We start from the raw sequence: 21099 nt of genomic DNA, 5'->3' as shown, positions 1-21099 counted from the left end.
GTACAATACCTGTATGAGCAGGATTCAGAAAAAGAATGTCCATGTGGACATGCTGGACAGAACGGCTCCTGTGCGCACAGCTCAAAAAAAGAGGGGTGGAGGCCTCCCCGGGCTTGTTCACTGTGCGCATAAAACCGTACTTAGAAGTTTTCCATCATGGTTCTTTCCAATTATTGGTATTAACTATTTTTAGTGCACCATTGATTCCATGGTGCTGTATATGAGAAGGGGTTACGTCAAAATACTTAAAGTGAGCAAACATAATGACAGACTGGTACTGAGGGGAGAGGGCACTGCCCTTGTGGGCTTACATTCTACAGGATAAAGGGGAAGGAGCAGGTTCGTATTTGCCACTAGGCAGTGGAGGTCCAGTGCCTAGGGTGGCGGGTTGCAAGACTGGCGCTAGGGTCGAGATTTAAAAAAGAAAAAAAAAAAATATATATATATATATATATTAATCTCCATCCCCCTCCAGACTCTTTAAGAAAACCGACATCTTTCTGAAAGAGAGAGGGAGCCCGCCGCATTCATTTGTATTCACGTCTTTAAGAGTCCGATGTAGAGCAGTGGCGTAGCGTAGGTTGCCAGCACCCAGCACAGCACAGGGCAAATATTTTGTGCCCCTTAACCCGTAGACTGATAGCACTACCTGGGTCCTTTACTCCAGTCCAGTATTGACTCTGAGTGGGCCTCAGCCCAACTCCTCCTTCTCCAGATTGTAATTTTGGCCCTTCTGCGTAACAACAAAGCTCAGTCTAATGAAGTTTTGAATGTGATGAGTGCACACATTCTTCATTATTCTGAGCTGTGTCATCTTTGTCGCTGCCTGCGGCAGACCACATTATTGTGCATGTCGTAAAAAAGATGAAAACTGCCAGTGAGGAGGCCAGACTGTGAACACAGTGACTCCATAAGTTTATTCTAGTGAATGACTCCATCAAGGCTCTGTTGGGGTTCCTGTCAGAATAAACTGTTTGGAGGATGCCGAAAGAAACCCCGATGTAGTGCTAATCCTAGAGCACTCTAATAGTGTGAATCTAGCCTAATCTCCCTCATTATAATAAACTTTTGGCTCTGTTTTAATCTATTCAACCTCTGATGTTAATCAATTACATTTACTACTTTTATTTAAAAAATGACCTTCATGCGATCTACAAAATGGTATGTACTGCCATCTTTTGGCTATGAGCAGAATTACACTTTTCATAGTATCAAAGTTTGGTAGAAATAAATCTGTTGAAACCTTAAAAACCCAGTTAGTCAGATGCTAATATCCCCATCTAAGACAACATATTATTTCCCGATTCCATCGGCAATCAGACTAGTTCCCTGGATCAATGCCCCATCACAGATTCTAGTGGCTTTGTTTGAATGACCTGCAACTAGCATACAGGTCACAAGTACTCACCTCATTTGGACTATATGAAGATTTATAATGGGATTATATGGTCAGACACTATTTCATACTCTGATTTAATATCTGATTTGACACAATTCATAGCAGATATCTGCTCTGATACCTCGCACTAGAAGTCCTGATATAGAGACTAGTGATGAGCGAGTATATTGTACTCGTTGCTTGGGTTTTCCCGAGCATGCTCGGGTGATCGCCGAGTATTTGTTAGTGCTCCGAGATTTAGTTTTCGTCCGCAGCTGCATGATTTACGGCTGCTAGACAGCCTTAATACATGTGAGGAATGCCTGTTTGTTAGGGAATTCCTACATGTATTCAGGCTGTCCAGCAGCAGTAAACCATGCCGCTGATGCTAAATCTCTGAGCACTACCAAATACCCGGAGACCACCCAAGCAACAAGTATACTAGCTCATCACTAGAGACGACTCTCAAGCGAGACTGTGATGATGGTCAGTATTAGTTCTGACAGTGCAATTAGTAACATTCACTAATGCACTTTAGTACATGACAATATTGTAGATTCCCCTAGGAAGATCTGTGTGGGACTGACTTAATTTATATAGAAAGAGTTATAATTATATTCAGGGGCAGGGCCGGCGTCAGCAACCGGCGCACCCGGGCAAATGCCGGGGCCCTGGTGAGAGAGGGGGGCCCACTCACGCTGTCATAGATGCAGCTGCCGGCACAAGCATCTTCTCACTCACTCAGTCAGTGCAGCCAGGCAGGCAGCAGGCACATAGGGGTTAAGAGAACGCAGCCAGCCGTGACTTTGTGGGCGGAGAGAGCACATTCTCCTGCTCTGCTCTCCGCCCCTGGCTGGCTGCAGTGCTCTGGAGTCCGGTCTGTGCAGAGAGTGGACATGAGCCTGGTTGTGAGATAAGGCTGGCTGCCGGGACCTACCCTGGGAGCGTGACCGCACATTGCGTGTTCTCTATAGCGGGAGATGACTGAGCTACATTAGTTCCAGTGGGTCTCCAGGGGCCTGCAGTGCGGACCTTTCTGGGATGTGGGGGTGCAGCTGCAGGAATCCGGTGGTCTCCAGGAGCCTGCACTGTGGAGCTCTCTGGGATGTGGGGTGCAGCTGCAGGAATCCGGGGGTCTCCAAGAGCCTGCACTGTGGAGCTCTCTGGGATGTGGGGTGCAACTGCAGGAATCCGGGGGTCTCCAGGAGCCTGCACTGCGGAGCTCTCTGAGATGTGGGGTGCAGCTTCAGGAATCCGGGGGTCTCCAGGAGCCTGCACTGTGGAGCTCTCTGGGATGTGGGGTGCAACTGCAGGAATCCGGGGGTCACCAGGAGCCTGCACTGCGGAGCTCTCTGGGATGTGGGGGTGCAGCTGCAGGAATCCGGGGGTCTCCAGGAGCCTGCACTACAGATTTCTCTGGGATGTGGGGGTGCAGCTCCAGGAATCTGAAGGTCTCCAGGGGCCTGCACTGCGAAGCTCTCTGGGATGTGGGGGTGCAGCTGCAGGAATCCGGGGGTCTCCAGGAGCCTGCACTACAGATTTCTCTGGGATGTGGGGGTGCAGCTGCAGGAATCCGGGGGTCTCCAGGAGCCTGCACTACAGATTTCTCTGGGATGTGGGGGTGCAGCTGCAGGAATCTGAAGGTCTCCAGGGGCCTGCACTGCGGAGCTCTCTGGGATGTGGGGGTGCAGCTGCAGGAATCCGGGGGTCTCCAGGAGCCTGCACTACAGATTTCTCTGGGATGTGGGGGTGCAGCTGCAGGAATCCGGGGGTCTCCAGGAGCCTGCACTACAGATTTCTCTGGGATGTGGGGGTGCAGCTGCAGGAATCTGAAGGTCTCCAGGGGCCTGCACTGTGGAGCTCTCTGGGATGTGGGGTGCAGCTGCAGAAATCCGGGGGTCTCCAGGAGCCTGCACTGTGGAGTTTTCTGGGATGTTCTCCTCCTGTATATATACACTGCACAGTACCACTCCTCCTGTCCTGTATATATACACTGCACAGTAGCACTCCTCCTGTCCTGTATATATACACTGCACAGTACCACTCCTCCTGTCCTGTATATAGACTGCACAGTACCGCTCCTCCTGTCCTGTATAAACTCCTGTCCTGTATATACACTGCACAGTACCGCTCCTCCTGTCCTGTATATACACTGCACAGTACCACGCCTTCTGTATATATACACTGCACAGTACCACTCCTCCTGTCCTGTATATATACACTGCACAATACCACTCCTTCTGTATATATACACTGCACAGTACCACTCCTCCTGTCCTGTATATACACTGCACAGTACCACGCCTTCTGTATATATACACTGCACAGTACCACTCCTCCGTCTCCTGTATATACACTGCACAGTACCACTCCTTCTGTATATATACACTGCACAGTACCACTCCTCCTGTCCTGTATATACACTGCACAGTACCACTCCTTCTGTATATATACACTGCACAGTACCACGTCTCCTGTATATACACTGCACAGTACCACTCCTTCTGTATATATACACTGCACAGTACCACTCCTCCGTCTCCTGTATATACACTGCACAGTACCACTCCTTCTGTATATATACACTGCACAGTACCACTCCTCCTGTCCTGTATATACACTGCACAGTACCACGCCTTCCGTATATATACACTGCACAGTACCACGTCTCCTGTATATACACTGCACAGTACCACTCCTTCTGTATATATACACTGCACAGTACCACTCCTCCTGTCCTGTATATACACTGCACAGTACCACGCCTTCTGTATATATACACTGCACAGTACCACTCCTCCTGTCCTGTATATACACTGCACAGTACCACTCCTCCTGTCCTGTATATACACTGCACAGTACCGCTCCTCCTGTCCTGTATATACACTGCACAGTACCACGCCTTCTGTATATATACACTGCACAGTACCACTCCTCCTGTCCTGTATATATACACTGCACAATACCACTCCTTCTGTATATATACACTGCACAGTACCACTCCTCCTGTCCTGTATATACACTGCACAGTACCACGCCTTCTGTATATATACACTGCACAGTACCACTCCTCCGTCTCCTGTATATACACTGCACAGTACCACTCCTTCTGTATATATACACTGCACAGTACCACTCCTCCTGTCCTGTATATACACTGCACAGTACCACTCCTTCTGTATATATACACTGCACAGTACCACGTCTCCTGTATATACACTGCACAGTACCACTCCTTCTGTATATATACACTGCACAGTACCACTCCTCCTGTCCTGTATATATACACTGCAGAATTTACAATAGCTGTCACTCATGTAAGAAGTGAAACCTGGCATTGTACTATACATTTCTCTGCCGTATCTGGGCATCATGAATCGGGGTATGTGTTAAAGGTGGGGGCCCACTGAGACTCTTTCGCCCGGGGCCCTCAAAAACCTGGAGCCGAGATATATTTATTTGGAGCAAATCCTTGAATTACTTTGCTTTGCAATTTTCAGCACAATTAACTACATTATCTACATTATCTTTTCCTATGTGTTCCACCATTAGCACCATTTGAAACCCAACTTTTATCACTTAGAAAATTATGGAGATCACAGATATATTAATGACTAGCTGAAGAGCCCGGCGTTGCCTGGGCATAGTAACTAACTGTGGTTAGTTATAGCACCTCACTTTTCTCATTTTCCCATCACGCCTCTCATTTTCCCCCTCATATCTCTCATTTTTCCCCCTCCTCTCATTTTCCCCCAACACCTGTCATTTTCCAATCACTGCACTATTTTCCCCTCACTCCTCTCATTTTGCACTCACACCTCTTCATTTTCACCTCACACCTTCCCCTCAGTATATACCTGTATGTCATCTCCCCTGTATATAGTATATACATGTATGTCATCTCCTCCTGTATATAGTATATACCTGTATGTCATCTCCCCTGTATATATTATATACCTGCTGTATGTCATCTCCCCTGTATATACACTACTCAAAAAAATAAAGGGAACACTAAAATCCTACATCCTAGATATCATTGAATGAAATATTTCAGTTGCAAATCTTTATTCATTACATAGTGGAATGTGTTGAGAACAATAAAACATAAGAATGATCAATATAAATCAAAATGAATATCCCATGGAGGTCTAGATTTGGAATGATACTCAAAGTCAAAGTGGAAAATCAAATTACAGGCTGATCCAACTTCAGTGGAAATGCCTCAAGACAAGGAAATGATGTTCAGTTTTGTGTGTGTTGCTTCCATGTGCCTGTATGACCTCCCTACAACGCCTGGGCATGCTTGTGAAGAGGCGGCGGATGGTCTCCTGAGGTATTTCCTCCCAGACCTGGACTAAAGCATCCGCCAACTCCTGGACATTCTGTGGTGCAACGTGACGTTGGTGGATGGTGCGAGGCATGATGTCCCAGATGTGCTCAATCGGATTCAGGTCTGGGGAACGGGCGGGCCAGTCCATAGCTTTAATGCCTTTATCTTGCAAGAACTGCTGACACACTTCAGCCACAGTTTGGCATTGTCCTGCATTAGGAGGAACCCAGGGCCAACCGCATCAGCATATGGTCTCACAAGGGGTTTGAAGATCTCATCTCAGTGCCTAATGGCAGTCAGGCTACCTCTGGCGAGCACATGGAGGGCTGTGCGGCCCTCCAAAGAAATGCCACCCTACACCATTACTGACCCACTGTCAAACCGGTCATGTTGAAGAATGTTGCAGGCAGCAGATCGCTCTCCATGGCATGTCCAGACTCTGTCACGTCTGTCACATGTGCTCAGTGTGAACCTGCTTTCATCTGTGAAGAGCACAGGGTGCCAGTGGAGGATTTGCCAATCCTGGTGTTCTGTGGTAAATGCCAAGCATCCTGCACGGTTTTGGGCTGTGAGCACAACCCCCATCTGTGGACATTGGGCACTCAGACCATCCTCATGGAGTCGGTTTCTAACAATTTGTGCAGACACATGCACATTTATGGCCTGCTGGAGGTCATTTTGCAGGGTTTTGGCAGTGCTCCTCCTGTTCCTCCTTGCACAAAGGCTGAGGTAGCGGTCCTGCTGCTGGGTTGTTGTCCTCCTACGGTCCCCTCCACATCTCCTGGTGTACTGGCCTGTCTCCTGGTAGCACCTACAGCCTCTGAACACTTCGCTGACAGACACAGCAAACCTTCTTGCCACATCTCACATTGATATGCCATCCTGGATGAGCTGCACTACCTGAGCCACTTGGGTCGGTTGTAGAGTACGTTTCATGCTACCACAAGTGTGAAAGCACAACCAACATTCAAAAGTGACCAAAACATCAGCCAGAAAGCATTGGTGATGAGATGTGGTCTGTGGTCCCCACCTACAGAACCACTCCTTTATTGAGTGTGTCTTGATAATTGCCAATAATTTCCATCTGCTGTCCATTCCATTTGCACAACAGCATGTGAAATTGATTGTCAAATAGTTGTACCACCGTTTTATTTGGTATCTATCGAAGCTCCCATAGATCCATACAAGTGAATGGAGCAGTTGTCAAGCATACACTCTACTGCTCCATTCACACAGGGAATACGAGACCTCAGTTGTCATGTCTAGTTTGGAGTCCAATAATTATAAATGTATCTTTGATTACTGTTACTCATGGGATAACCCCCTTAAACCTATTAGACCATAAGCTGTTTTAGGCAGGTATAAGTTTTGTTATTTAGGAGGAGGAAATTGGGTCACTCTTATTTATTAGGGAGGCACAATGTTTGTTTGCTTTTATTGAGTGTGGGCAAAAGGGGGTTGGTGTTACCATTAGGGGAAAGAATGATGACATGAAGGCCATATTTGTGCAGGTGTCTCTGAACAATGTACCACAACTCCAGAGTCTTCTAAATCTTTCTGAAAGTCTTCTGCAGTCAAGTGGGGGCTTTGATTTGCTTCTCTAGCAATCCTATGTTTAGCTATCACTGAAATTTTGCTTGGCATTTGATACCTTCAACATTTCTTGTTAACTGCCATTTCTTAACTACAATTCGAACTGAGAAAAGGGCAATTTCAAAACGCTTTGCTATCTTCTTCTAGCCTTCTGTTGCTTTGTGGAGCTCCACCATTTTCATTTTCAGAGTGCTAGCAGCTACTTAGAAACACCCATGGCTGCTGTCTTTGGCACAAAGTTAGAGGAGGCGGAGTTTTTATAAAGCTGGGAAATTTGCATCACCTGGCCTTTGCTAATGATGATACTGAACAAGTCATAACCATAACAGGCTTTTTTTTTTTGCCTAAAATACAAACGAAATGTGTCAACTTTAACTTTAGTCTTTTTAGAGATCATTTTGTCTTCACCTTGCTTAACTGTTCACAATAACAGTGATTTTGACCAGGGATGCCCAAACTTTTACATGCCACTGTATTTAGTCTATTGATCCATCAATATTCTATCATCTTGGGGTGACCAAAGAAAATATCCCACTCAGCTCTGATGACATAATCCTAATTACAGTTGCATCACCTACTTTCATTAATGCTCTGTGTGTAAGGCATACAGTTTTGGGATATCTTAGCTTAGTTTCATGCAGTCCACATGAAAGAAACCTATGACAACATGAAACAATGGTTGAGGTATCTGAACTATGACCAACATTTGTGCCCCCTCTGTGGTGACTTAATGGTGGTTGCCCTCTCACTTAGTATCCAGGGTGGATACACAAAACACTGCTTTTTTCTATGTGAGTGGGATAGTCTTGCAAGAGAATATCACTAGAATAACATAGACTGGCCTCTCTGACATTCACTTCAGTCACGGACTAAAAATGCCCTGCATTCAGCACTTGTTGACCCACATAACATTTTTTTTACCACCATTGCATATCAAGTTGGGCCTCATCAAGAACTTGTAAAGGCAATGTATAAAAATGCAAAAGAATTCAAGCATCTCATTGATACATTTTCAAGGTTGAGTGAAGCAAAGATAAAGGAAGGAGTATTTATTTGACCTCAGATTCGTAAGCTTCTTCAAGATGATAAGTTTCTCCGTTTGTTGCAGGGCAAGGAAAAGGCTGCATGGGTAGCTTTCACATTAGTGGTAACTAATTTTTTAGGGAAACTCAAGAGCAGATAGCTAATAAAGAATTGGTGGAATATATCCTCGAAACATATAACGATCTTGGCTGTAATATGTCCTTAAAGATTAATTTCTTATATTCGCATCTAAACTTTTTTCCACCAAACTGCTACCAGCACGGTGAGAGATTTCACCAAGATATTACAGTTGTGGTGAAAAGACATCAAGGAAAATGGAATCCATCACTGCTTGCAGATTACTATTGGACAATTGTAAAAGATGATCCAATGAAGGAGTGTAAGAGACAAGCTAAAAAGAGTTGTCACCAAATTGTATAGTACAATTTCTATAACTGTTTATAATTCATAATAGTGTTTAGACAAGTTTTAGTCATTTGAATCATTGATAAGTTTCCTCTAAATAAATATCCGAAACTTGGTATAACAAAAAATTTGTATGCATTAATTATATGTAGCAGTAAAAGAGAAACTCTTTGAAATAATAAAAACATCAGCCAACTAAACATTTTGATTGTCAGATTTGAATTCAGGAGGTCAAAATCATTAAGAAATGGCTCATTTCATAATGGTACCTGACAATTTTTGAAAATATGTAGAACAGTGATCTCAGAAGATCATGTTGACTGGATTACACATTTTAGAATTAATTTAGAGACTAATAATTAATAATGATATTTAACACAATGTTTAATACAATTGGATACAGTTCTCATCATTTCATTTACTATGTTCTCCTTTTTATGTGTTCTTAGAAATGGCCATGAATTGATTGTTGCCTCCAAATGCAAATGTCACTTAACCTTTTGTATTTTTGTTCCATCAGGTGACATCAATGTGTTAAGCAATAATTTAGTCCAAGGGTTGGTTTACCATTAATTATAGAGGAAGTTAGAGAAATGTTTTAGTTTCATATGGTTCAGTCTTGCAACACTTCTAAGTATAACTATCATTTTAGTTTACTTATTAAAAAAAACGCATGATGAGTATCACTTAGGCTATGTGCACACGTTGCGGATTCTCTGCGGATCCGCAGCGTTTTTTGCAGTGCAGAAATGCTGCAGATCCAAAATTGATTTGCAGTACAATGTAAATCAATGAGAAAAAAAAAATGCTGTGCACACTGTGCGGAAACGCTGCGGTTTAAAAGAAGTAGCATGTCACTTCTTTTTTGTGAATCTGCAGCGTTTTTGTACCCATTCCATTATAGAAAACCGCAGGGGTAAAAAACTGAGCAAATCCGCAAGAAAAACGCACAAAAAACGCTGTGGAACCGCACACAAAACGCAACAAATCCGCAGGTGCGTTTTCTGCCAGGAGAGGCAGAATCCGCACCAGAAATTCCTTAGGGTATGTGCACACGATGCAGATTTAGTGCAGAATTAGTGCAGATCTGCAGCAGATTTTTCTGCTGCAGAAACGCTGCAGATCTGCACTGTGATTTACAGTACAATGTAAATCAATGTGAAAAAAAAAGCTGTGCACATGGTGCAGAAAAATCTGAGCAGAAACGCTGCAGATTTCAAATAAGTGCATGTCACTTCTTTTGTGCGTTTCTGCACCCCTCCATGAATAGAAATCCGCAGTGGTAAAAACTGCACTAAAACTGCACAAAATCCGCATCAATTCCGCACAAAAAACGCACTAAAACCGCATAAAAAACGCATCAAAAACGCACCTGTGGATTCTGCCAGGAGATGCAGATTTAGTGCAGAAAATTCTGCACCACATTTCCTATGTGTGCATATAGCCTTAGCCTAATCCACAACGTGTGCACATAGCCTCAGGTTGATTTAACGAATTGCATTTTCAAAAAAAAAAATTCTTTGTGGTTTGCATAACATTTTTGCTAGGCCAAATTGATTTTCTGGCATTTTTCAGCTCTCAGCATACCATAGGTTGAAACTGTTGTTTCACATAATTTTGAATAACGTTATTTCTTAAAATAAATGTAAAAGAAAATTTCCCCCAAAAATCCATGTAACAAGTAAAACAGCTATAAAAATGCTATAAAAACATCATAAAACAAAATGTGCTCTTTTAATAACACTAGAAAAAAACTTCGGCAGATTTACTATTCAAAATGCATAATTTTTCTTGCTTAAATTGAGTCAGAAATATGTTGCATATGCCTCTCTGGGTCAGTTGCAGAGGACAAGTGAGCCGGTTGGAGCTTACACTGCCTGTTAGAGACTGTGATTGAGTAGAGTGGGGGAAAGGCACACTAGCTGTATGTGGTGCCACAGGTTTACAAAAGGGAGATTGCCTCCATGGGCTGTCCTGGGCAGAGGAAGCAACCCACCCTTATGGGTGTAGAGATGCCCTGCATTATTAGGAGCCCCCTCAGAAAGTTTGAGGCAGGTAGAGCATAGAGATTTACCACAGTGTCTACAAGATGGAGCTCTAAGGAAGGGTGAGAAATAATAGCACCTTACTGAAAGGTGAAGTGTGTCACCAGTGAGAGGTCACCCCCTGAGGAGCCATAGTATTCTGTTCTGAATTCATTTTGAAGTCTGATCTGGCATTTCATGGCTCACCATGCCCCTTATTGCATTTTCTTCATATTGGGTTAATGCGGTATCATTGATTTTCTTTTTGTTAATTCACCAAGATTTTATTCCTGAGGGTCTCTGCAGCCAGTTAGCAGAAAATGAGAAACAGAAGAGCAATCCTGTGGCTGGGACAGGTAACGAGAGACCCTAATAAGAGTAAGGTTAGCTTCAGCAATGTGCACTCGTGTCTCTCCTCAGCCTCTTATTAGAAGTAGAGAAAAATGTGTACGGACCATGACTACCAACACTGGAAGGCCAGAGAGACTAGGAATTTGCCACATGCTGGAGAATAGAGGCCAAAGCAGTCAGCATTCCTGCTACCTCTTAAGAAAAAAGGTCAGGTTTAACGTTGATAGTCCTTCATGATACAGAATTTGGCTTCAATTTGTAACATATAATAGCTGGCTGGCAGCAAGGTCAACTCTGTGATGTGCTTCAATAATTTACAGCCACATCAAGCTTTAAAGATCTCCAACCTTTAAAAATTCAGCCATTTTTCACGTCCCGTCCTATCCTGCCATTCTTAGTGTTTTGTCATGTATGATGTATTATTGTACTGATTATAACACAAGTTTATTAATGATGTACATGTTTCAGCTCAGCCTTCTCATTCTCTATATAAGAAAGCCATGACATAAACACCTGGGGTCCTCCTGTAGATCATTTTTTGTGAAGATGTCTCTGGTTCTCTGGGGGACTCTATATAGGCCAAATGAAAAGAGAATTCTTTTTTCAATCCTCTTCTATTTAGTTTTGTGACGTAGATCAATATATTATGATTGGCGTGTCAGTCTGAATAAAAACTCTCTTGATGCTAATTAATGGGAACGTGTCATGTTGAAAATGGTATTTGATCTGTAGGCAGGATGTTATAGAGGAAGAGGAGCTGATCAGATTGATAGATATTTGGGAAAAGTTTCAGTAAAACTTGTATTCATTATTCATTGAAATCACTGCAGTTTGTATGTATATGAGTCAAGTGGGTGGTCAAGTAGCGCCACCCACTGGACTCATATGTAATACTAGATGGTGGCCCGATTCTAAAACATCGGGTATTCTAGAATATGCATGTCCACGTAGTATATTGCACAGCCCACGTAGTATATTGCCCAGCCACGTAGTATATTGCCCAGCCACGTGTTATATTGCCAAGTCACGTAGTATATTGCCCAGCTATGTAGTATATTGCCCAGCCACGTAGTATATTGCCCAGTCACGTAGTTTACAGCACAGCTATGTAGTATATTGCCCAGCCACTTGGTATATTGCCCAGCTACGTAGTATATCGCACAGCGACGTAGTATACAGCACAGAGCCACGTAGTATACAGCACAGACTAGTAGTATATTGCCCAGCCACGTAGTATATTGCCCAGCCACATAGTATATTGCCCAGCCACGTAGTATATTGCCCAGCCACCTAGTATATTGTCCAGTCACGTAGTATATTGCCCAGTCACGTAGTATATTGCCCAGTCACGTAGTATATTGCCCAGTCATGTAGTATATTGCCCAGTCGCATAGTATACAGCACAGAGCCACGTAGTATATTGCCAAGCCACGTAGTATATTGCCCAGCAACGTAGTATACAGCACAGAGCCACGTAGTATATTGCCCAGCCACATAGTATATTGCCCAGCCACGTATTATATTGCCCAGTCACGTAGTATATTGCCCAGTCACGTAGTATATTGCCCAGTCACGTAGTATACAGCACAGAGTCACATAGTATATTGCCCAGCCACGTAGTATATTGCCCAGTCATGTAGTATATTGCACAGCGACGTTGTATACAGCACAGACAAGTAGTATACAGCACAGCCACGTAGTATACTGCTCAGTCCATAGTATATTGGCCAGTCACGTAGTATATTGCCCAGACACGTATGTAACAGGTTAAAAAAGAGTTAAAATAAAAAATAAACATATACACACCTTCCGCGGGGGCCCTTGTAGTCCTGGCGCTTCCGGTCCCAGGGTTGGATGAGCGCAGTACTTATGATGACGTCGCGGTCACATGACCGTGACGCCATGGAAGGTCCTTCTCGCATAGCATCCTTGGCATCGGAGCCTGCCGCTTGCACTGCCGAGGAGAGGACGCGACGACGGAGGGTGAGAGGGTTTTTTGTTTTTTTATTATTTTTAACATTACATTTTTTTACTATTGATGCATAGATAGCATCAATAGTAAAAAGTTGGGGACACACAGGGTTAATAGCAGCGGTTACGGAGTGCGTTACCTGCAGCATAACGCGGTCCGTTACCGCCAGCATTAACCCTGTGTGAGCGGTGACCAGAGGGGAGTATGCGGACGCCGGGCACTGACTGCGGGGAGTAAGGACTGTGCCCGTCGCTGATTGGTCGTGGCTGTTTTGCCGCGACCAATCAATGACTTGCATTTCCATGACAGACAGAGGCCGAGACCAATGAATATCCGTGACAGACAGACAGACAGACAGACGGAAGTGACCCTTAGACAATTATATAGTATTATATGTAATAACATACAAGATTTACTGAATATTTTCCAACAAACCTATACATCAGTCTGCTCAGCATCTCCTTCTGTATGCCATGTTGTTTATAGATGGGGCTGAAAAGGATCCCTTTTAACCATTTTTCTTCTTAATATTGATGGTTTGGATGGAAGACTGAAATTTTTCTTCACAGAGCATTGGACAGAAGTCTTATTGAGCCAGTGCAGTTCTACAATTCAATTAGCTCCAAGAACACGTCAATCTAGCAATTGTTGAACATGTCGTCATCACCCAGAAGATATAATCAAAAAAAGGTAGTGATGAGAAAAAAATCCTATTTTATTGTGCACACATAAGTTAGAGAACGTTTTCGGTCTACACCCAGACCTTCATCAGAAACTGTGTGCTTCAGTGTGAGGAACCCCAGAATCCAGCGTAAGGGAATGTGAGCTGGTGGACAGTCAGTTTTTAGACACCTATCCATAACCTTCATTGTCCTCTGCACTGCTGGACGACTCCTAAATACACCCCACCAATAGGCACATGGAGCAAAGTGTCCACGCGTCAAACAATCTTGGCCTCAGTCTGCGCCTGATAACTCATTCAGTGGTATTCTTGTTCAGTTTAGCATGTACACTAAGCCATGAAGCTGAAATAAAGCTGATCACTGGAAGGTGCTGGGTGTCAGTCCCCAACCAATCTGATATTGATGACCTATTGAAAGAAAAGTTCATCGATATCATAAGGTTAACATTCCCTTTAACCCCTTAATGACCAGGGGTATTTTCAGTTTTTGAATTTTTGTTTTTCGCTCCCCTTCTTCCCAGAGCCATAACTTTTTTATTTTTTGGTCAATATGGCCATTTGAGAGTGAAATTGCAAAAAAGTGCAATTCCACAGTTGTTGTTTTTTTTACCATGTTCACTAATTGCTAAACCTGATCTGCCATTATGATTCTTCAGGTCATTATGAGTTCACTGACACCAAACATGACTAGGTTCTTTTTTTACTTAAGTGGTGAAAATTCCAAACTTTGTTAAAAAAAAATGGAGCCATTTTCCAAGACCTATAACGTCTCTATTTTTTGTGATCTGGGGCGGGTGAGGGCTTACAGTATTTTTTTTTCAAGCTGAGCTGACGTTTTTATTTATACAATTTTGGTGTAGATACGATCTTTTGTTTGCCCATTTATGGCATTTTATGGCAATGTAGCAGCAACGAAAAAAAAATTTTTCTCGTTATGCTGTTTAGCAATCGGGTTCATTTTTTTATATTGATAGATTGGGCGATTCTGAATGCGGTGATACCAAATATGTGTATATTTGTTTTTTTATTGTTTTATTTTGAATGGGGCGAAAGGGGGGAAGATTTCAACTTTTCATTTTTTTTATTTTTTTTAAAACAATTTTTTTGCATGCTTCAATAGTCTCCACGGGAGACTAGAAGCTGCAGTACTTTGATGAATTGCCTGTGTGTAGCAGAAATGTTCACTTGCTATGAGCGTCAACCACTCATAGCAATCTGGCAATGACAACCATAGAGGTCTGCTGCAGACCTCTGGTTGTGATGCTGACCCATCGTTGATCCACGATCATGTGACGGAGTCACTGATGGGAGAGATTAGCGGCGCGCTTCTGGTAAGCACAAGTTAAATGCCGCTGTCAGAAATTGACAGTGGCATTCAACTAATTAACAGACGCGGATGGATCGCAATTCACCCACGGCTATTGCGTGCACATGTCAGCTGTATAGATCAACTGTCATATGACTGTAAAGGTGCGGCATGGGCGATCCTGTGTCTAAATGCAAAATATGTAGCAGGCCCTCCGTCTATGAAGTCTAAATTGGTGTCCTCTTATGTCCATTTCCCTAAGGAGTTTATATAAAAATGCTTAACTTTAAAAAATATATATATATATATATAAATCACAAAAATAATGTCTACCGTTTTATTTGTACAGTAGGCTTAAATTGCTCTACTGATTGATTAAAAAATTATAGTTAAGCTTTGAGTTTGTTGACATAATAAGCACCACCACCAGGGAAAGCTATAATATGAGTGTGGCGCCCCTGAAGGTACAGTCGTCACAGAGGTACTGCATCTCATCCAGAGGTGTGGTACCCCAACTCTCTGGTAAGGAGGGGACACTACAGAACCCTAACACTTGCACCCAACACCAGACCTTCCCAGGCCAGGGAGGGATTAGGTAGAAGGTGTCGGTGGAGAGTGAGGAGTTGTCAGGGGAGACAGGAAGGAGAAGTTTAACCCTAGAATGCGTGACCATAGAAATCTACACTATTACGTACCTGGGGCCTTTGAGGCCTGTTTTCAAATAACATGGAATAACTCAAAAAAAAATTTTTTTCAAAGTTATTTGAAAGTAAGCATGCATTCCCACTAGCTCTGGGGTCCGCCTGGATGGGATTTCGTAATGGATCTGACCTCCTGGTGACCCCGGCTAAGGCTGGTAGAACGCGTACCTGGGGCCTCGCAGGCCTGTCAGGTTACTTTTTTATTATTTTCTGTAAAACTACTTTAGTTACAATTTTGAAACTCTAGGTATTCCTCAGCTATATAGTTGTTAGTAATTTCCAGTTGTTCGTATATTTTTATGTTATAGGAATTTCGTATAGCAACGCTTTTTTTGTGACTACCCCATATTCACGTACCTGGGGCCTTTTAGGCCTGGGTGCAAATAACATGGAATAACTCAAATAAAAATACTTTTCAAAGTTTATTTTAAATTTGCAAAGTAAGGATGCATTCCCACTAGCGCTGGGGTCCACCAGGAGGGGATCCGTAATGGATCTGACCTCCTGGTGACCTCAGCTAAGGCTGGTGGAATCCCGGCATTCCATCAGCCTTAGCTGGAGTTACCAGGAGGTCAGATCCATTATGGATCCCATTCTGGTGAACCCCAGCGCTACTTGGAACATTGCGTAAGATGTGTATAATTCCAAAAAAAAATTATGTACATAAAACAACAAAAATGTAACTAAACGGGCACGCCCAATATATTCACTCAGTACAATTTTTTATGATGGATACATTTTTTCTTATAAAAAGTTTTTACATAAAGTCTGTAGCAAACTTGGTGCAGGAATATTTATTTTCCACTTTACATATTCCCCCGACAATTCTTGCATATTATTTTTTCTTCAGAATGTTCCCTGCATACATTTTGTCCGCAAGTAGAACAGAAACGCTCCGATTTTCTTTCTTTGCTGGACAAATATAGCAGCGCTTTCTTTTTTTTTCTCTTTGCTCTGGCTGTTCCTGAAAGCATATTCCACATCGGATCATTGCCTCTGTAATTTGCCTTGATAAGCATTTTGTGCTGCTTCTCTCTAGCATAGTAGGCATCAAAAGTTCATAACAAAGTTCTGTCAAAAATATACGTCTATTGTCCTTCCTGTTGGCATGGAATTCTGGATTAGTTTGACAATAAACAATATAGCTATTGAGGGCTGACACATCAAGGATATTGGAAAAAAGGGCAACAGGCCAACGTTTAGTCTGCCTTTTACACGAATATTCAGTAATCATTTCGTCCATCTTGTCGACACCTCCTTTTGTCTTATTATAATGAAGTATAATTTCAGGTTTTTGTTTCCTGTGATTGGTGTCAATACTTTCATCGTGATGCATTGTGCTCAGTAATATCACAGATTTTTCTTTCTTGGCTTTATAGGACACCATTGTTGCCTCATTGCAGAAACCGAATACACTCTCGTAGATTGGTCGCTGTGCATTGTGCTTCATTATTGGTGGAATTTCGCGGCGGTTTGGTCTCATTGTACCAACAAGTGTTAGTTGTTTCTGAAGCAAAAAATTGGCCAGTTCTAAATTAGTAAAATAATTATCCATAGTGATATTTTTTCCAGAATGGAAAATTGGTAAAGCTTGTGTTTTCACTATGTTGGAACATAGATCTTTCTGGACTGGAGCGTCAGCTTCTTTTCCACAGTAAATCATGCCATTCATCCCATAATAAGTTGCTGAATCGCACATCCAGAAAATTTTTATGCCGTATTTAGCTGGCTTACTGGGCATATATTGGATAAATTTGCAACGTCCCCTAAAGGCAAGAAGTTGTTCGTCCACTGTCACATATTCGCTAGAATTGTAAAGTTTGTAACAGTTCTTGATAAAAAGATTCCATATACAGTTAGGGCCAGAAATATTTGGACAGTGACACAAGTTTTGTTATTTTAGCTGTTTACAAAAACATGTTCAGAAATACAATTATATATATAACTAGCTGAAGAGCCCGGCGTTGCCTGGGCATAGTAAATTTCTGTGGTTAGTTATAGCACCTCACTTCTCTTATTTTCCCATCACGCCTCTCATTTTCCCAATCACATCTTTCATTTTCCCCCTGACATCTCTCATTTTCTCCCTCACACCTCTCATTTTCTCCCTCACTCCTCTCATTCCCCCCTAACACTTGTCATTTCAACCTCACATCTGTCATTTTCTGATCACTCCACTCTTTTTCCTCACTCCTCTCATTTTGCACTCACACCTTTTCATTTTCACCTCATCACCTCAGTATATACATGTTTGTCATCTCCCTTATATATAGTATACATCTGTATGTCATCTCCTGTATATAGTATATACCTGTATGTCATCTCCCCTGTATATAGTATATACCTGCTGTCATCTCCCCTATATATAGTATATACCTGAATGTCATCTCCTTCTATATATAGTATATACCTGTATGTCATCTCCTCCTGTATATAGTATATACCTGTGTGTCATCTCCCCTGTATATAGTATATATCTGTGTCATCTCCTCCTGTATATAGTATATACCTGCATGTCATCTTCTATATATAGCATATACCTGTATGTCATCTCCTCCTGTATATAGTATATACCTGTATGTCATCTCCTCCTGTATATATATGTACCTGTATGTCATCTCCTCCTCTATGTAGTATATACCTGTGTGTCATCTCTCCTGTATATAGTATATACCTGTGTGTCATCTCCTCCTGTATTAGACCTCGTTCACACGTTATTTGCTCAGTATTTTTACCTCAGTATTTGTAAGCTAAATTGGCAGCCTGATAAATCCTCAGCCAACAGGAAGCCCTTCCCCTGGCAGTATATATTAGCTCACACATACACATAATAGTCAGGTCATGTGACTGACAGCTGCCGTATTTCCTATATGGTACATTTGTTGTAGTTTGTCTGCTTATTGATCAGATTTTTATTTTTGAAGGATAATACCAGAAATTGTGTGTGTTTTAGGGCGAGTTTCGTTTGTCAAGTTGTGTGTGTTGAGTTGCGTGTGGCGACATGCATGTAGCGACTTTTGTGAGATGAGTTTTGTGTGGCAACATGCGTGTAGCAACTTTTTGTGTGTGGAGTTGCATGTGACAGGTTAGTGTAGCAAGTTGTGTGCAGCAAGTTTTGCGCATGGCGAGTTTTGTGCGTGGCGAGTTTTATGTGTGGTGCCTTTTGAGTATGTGCAAGTTTTGTGTGAGGCAACTTTTGCATGTGTTGCAACTTTTGTGCATGTGGCAATTTTTCCGCATGTGCAAGTTTTGCGTGTGGCGAGTTTTCCATGAGGTGAGTTTTGCACTTGTGGCGAGTTTTGCAAGAGCCTAGTTTTTGCATGTGGCGAGTTCTGCGCGTGGCGAGTTTTGAGCGGCGACTTTTGTGTTTTGACTTTTATGTGGCGAGGTTGGTGTATTTGTGGTGAAATGTGTGCTGAGGGTAATATGTGTTCAAGCATGTGGTGTTGTGGATTCTGTTTTTGGGCTCCCTCTGGTGGTTACAGATGGTACTGGGTGACTTGTGTTTTCTGCGGTCTCTGGTGTCCACCTGTTCTATCAGGATATGGGAGTTTCCTATTTAACCTGGCTTTCTTGTCATTTCCTCGCCGGCTATCAATGTAATCAGTGTGTCATGTTACCTCTGCTTCCCGCTTCTGTAATCTTCAGGACAAGCTAAGTTTTTGATTTTCCTGTTCCACGTTTTGCTTAATTTTTGTCTTAGTCCAGCTTGCAGATATGTGATTCCTTTTTGCTGGTTGCTCTAGTGGGCTGATATTACTCCTCATGTTCCATGAGTTGGCACATGAGTTCAAGTAATTTCAGGATGGTTTTTTTGTAGGGTTTTTCGCTGACCGCGCAGTTCACTTTTGTATCCTCTGCTATCTAGCTTTAGCGGGCCTCATTTTGCTGAATCTGCTTTCATAACTACATATGTGCTTTCCTCTCATTTCACCGTCATTACATGTGGGGGGCTGCTATTTCTGTGGGGTGTTTCTCTGGAGGCAAGAGAGGTCTGTGTTTCTTCTAATAGGGGAAGTTAGTCCTTCGGCTGGCGCGAGACGTCTAGGAATCATCGTAGGCACGTTCCCCGGCCACAGCTAGTTGTGTGTTTAGGTTCAGGATCGCGGTCAGCTCAGTTTCCATCACCCTAGAGCTTGTTTTGTTTTTTGTGCTTGTCCTTTTGTGATCCCCTGCCATTGGGATCATGACAGTATAGCCGGCCTAAAAGTGGTAATCGTATTGGCTGAAGTAGGAGGAAAAGTAGTCTGAGGAAGTTTTTTTTTTTTTTTTTTTTCCCCTCAGAGTTTGCTGCCTAGCCTTAATTGCAGCCTGGCTGCGTCTTACCTCCTCTTAATCCTTGAATGGCTCTGACCTCAGCTGTTTATCATGGATGTCCAGAGTTTGGCTTCCAGCCTGAATAATCTTGCTGCTAAGGTTCAAAATATACAAGATTTTGTTGTACATGCTCCTATGTCTGAACCTAGAATTCCTATCCCAGAGTTTTTTTCTGGAGATAGATCTAATTTTCTGAATTTTAGGAACAATTGCAAGTTGTTTCTTTCTTTGAAATCTCGCTCCTCTGGAGACCCTGCTCAGCTCATGTTATATCAGCATGCTCTAAACGCACAAAGGTTGATAAGTCTGTTGCCATTAGTACTTTACAGTCTAAGTTCATTCTGTCTGTGACTCTGATTTGTTCATTATCAGCCATTTCCGTCGATGCCTAAGTGGATTCAGGCGCTGCCCTGAGTCTTATGGATTGGTCATTTGCCAACCGCTGTGGGTTTAGTCTGGAGCCTCTGGAAGTCCCTATTCCTTTGAAAGGAATTGACTCTACACCTTTGGCTATGAACAAACCTCAGTACTGGACACAAGTGACCATGCGTATGACTCCCGTTCATCAGGAGGTGATTCGCTTCCTGGTACTGTATAATTTACATGATGTTTTAGTGCTTGGTCTGCCATGGTTACAAACTCATAACCCAGTCTTGGACTGGAAAACGATGTCTGTGTTAAGCTGGGGATGTCAGGGGGTTCATGATGATGCACCTCCGATTTCTATCGCTTCATCTACTCCTTCTGAGGTTTCTGTATTTTTGTCTGATTATCGGGATGTTTTTGAGGAGCCTAAGCTCAATTCGCTTCCTCCTCACAGGGATTGCGATTGTGCTATAGATTTGATTCCTGGCAGTAAATTTCCTAAAGGACGTTTGTTCAATCTGTCAGTGCCAGAGCATACTGCTATGCGGGATTATGTTAAGGAGTCCTTGGAAAAGGGACATATCCGTCCATCTTCGTCCCCTTTGGGAGCAGGTTTTTTTTTCGTGGCCA

This window comes from Ranitomeya imitator, chromosome 1 (genome assembly GCF_032444005.1).
Source record: "Ranitomeya imitator isolate aRanImi1 chromosome 1, aRanImi1.pri, whole genome shotgun sequence".
Taxonomy (NCBI): Eukaryota; Metazoa; Chordata; class Amphibia; order Anura; family Dendrobatidae; genus Ranitomeya; species Ranitomeya imitator.
Note: the sequence above shows the minus strand (reverse complement) of the source record.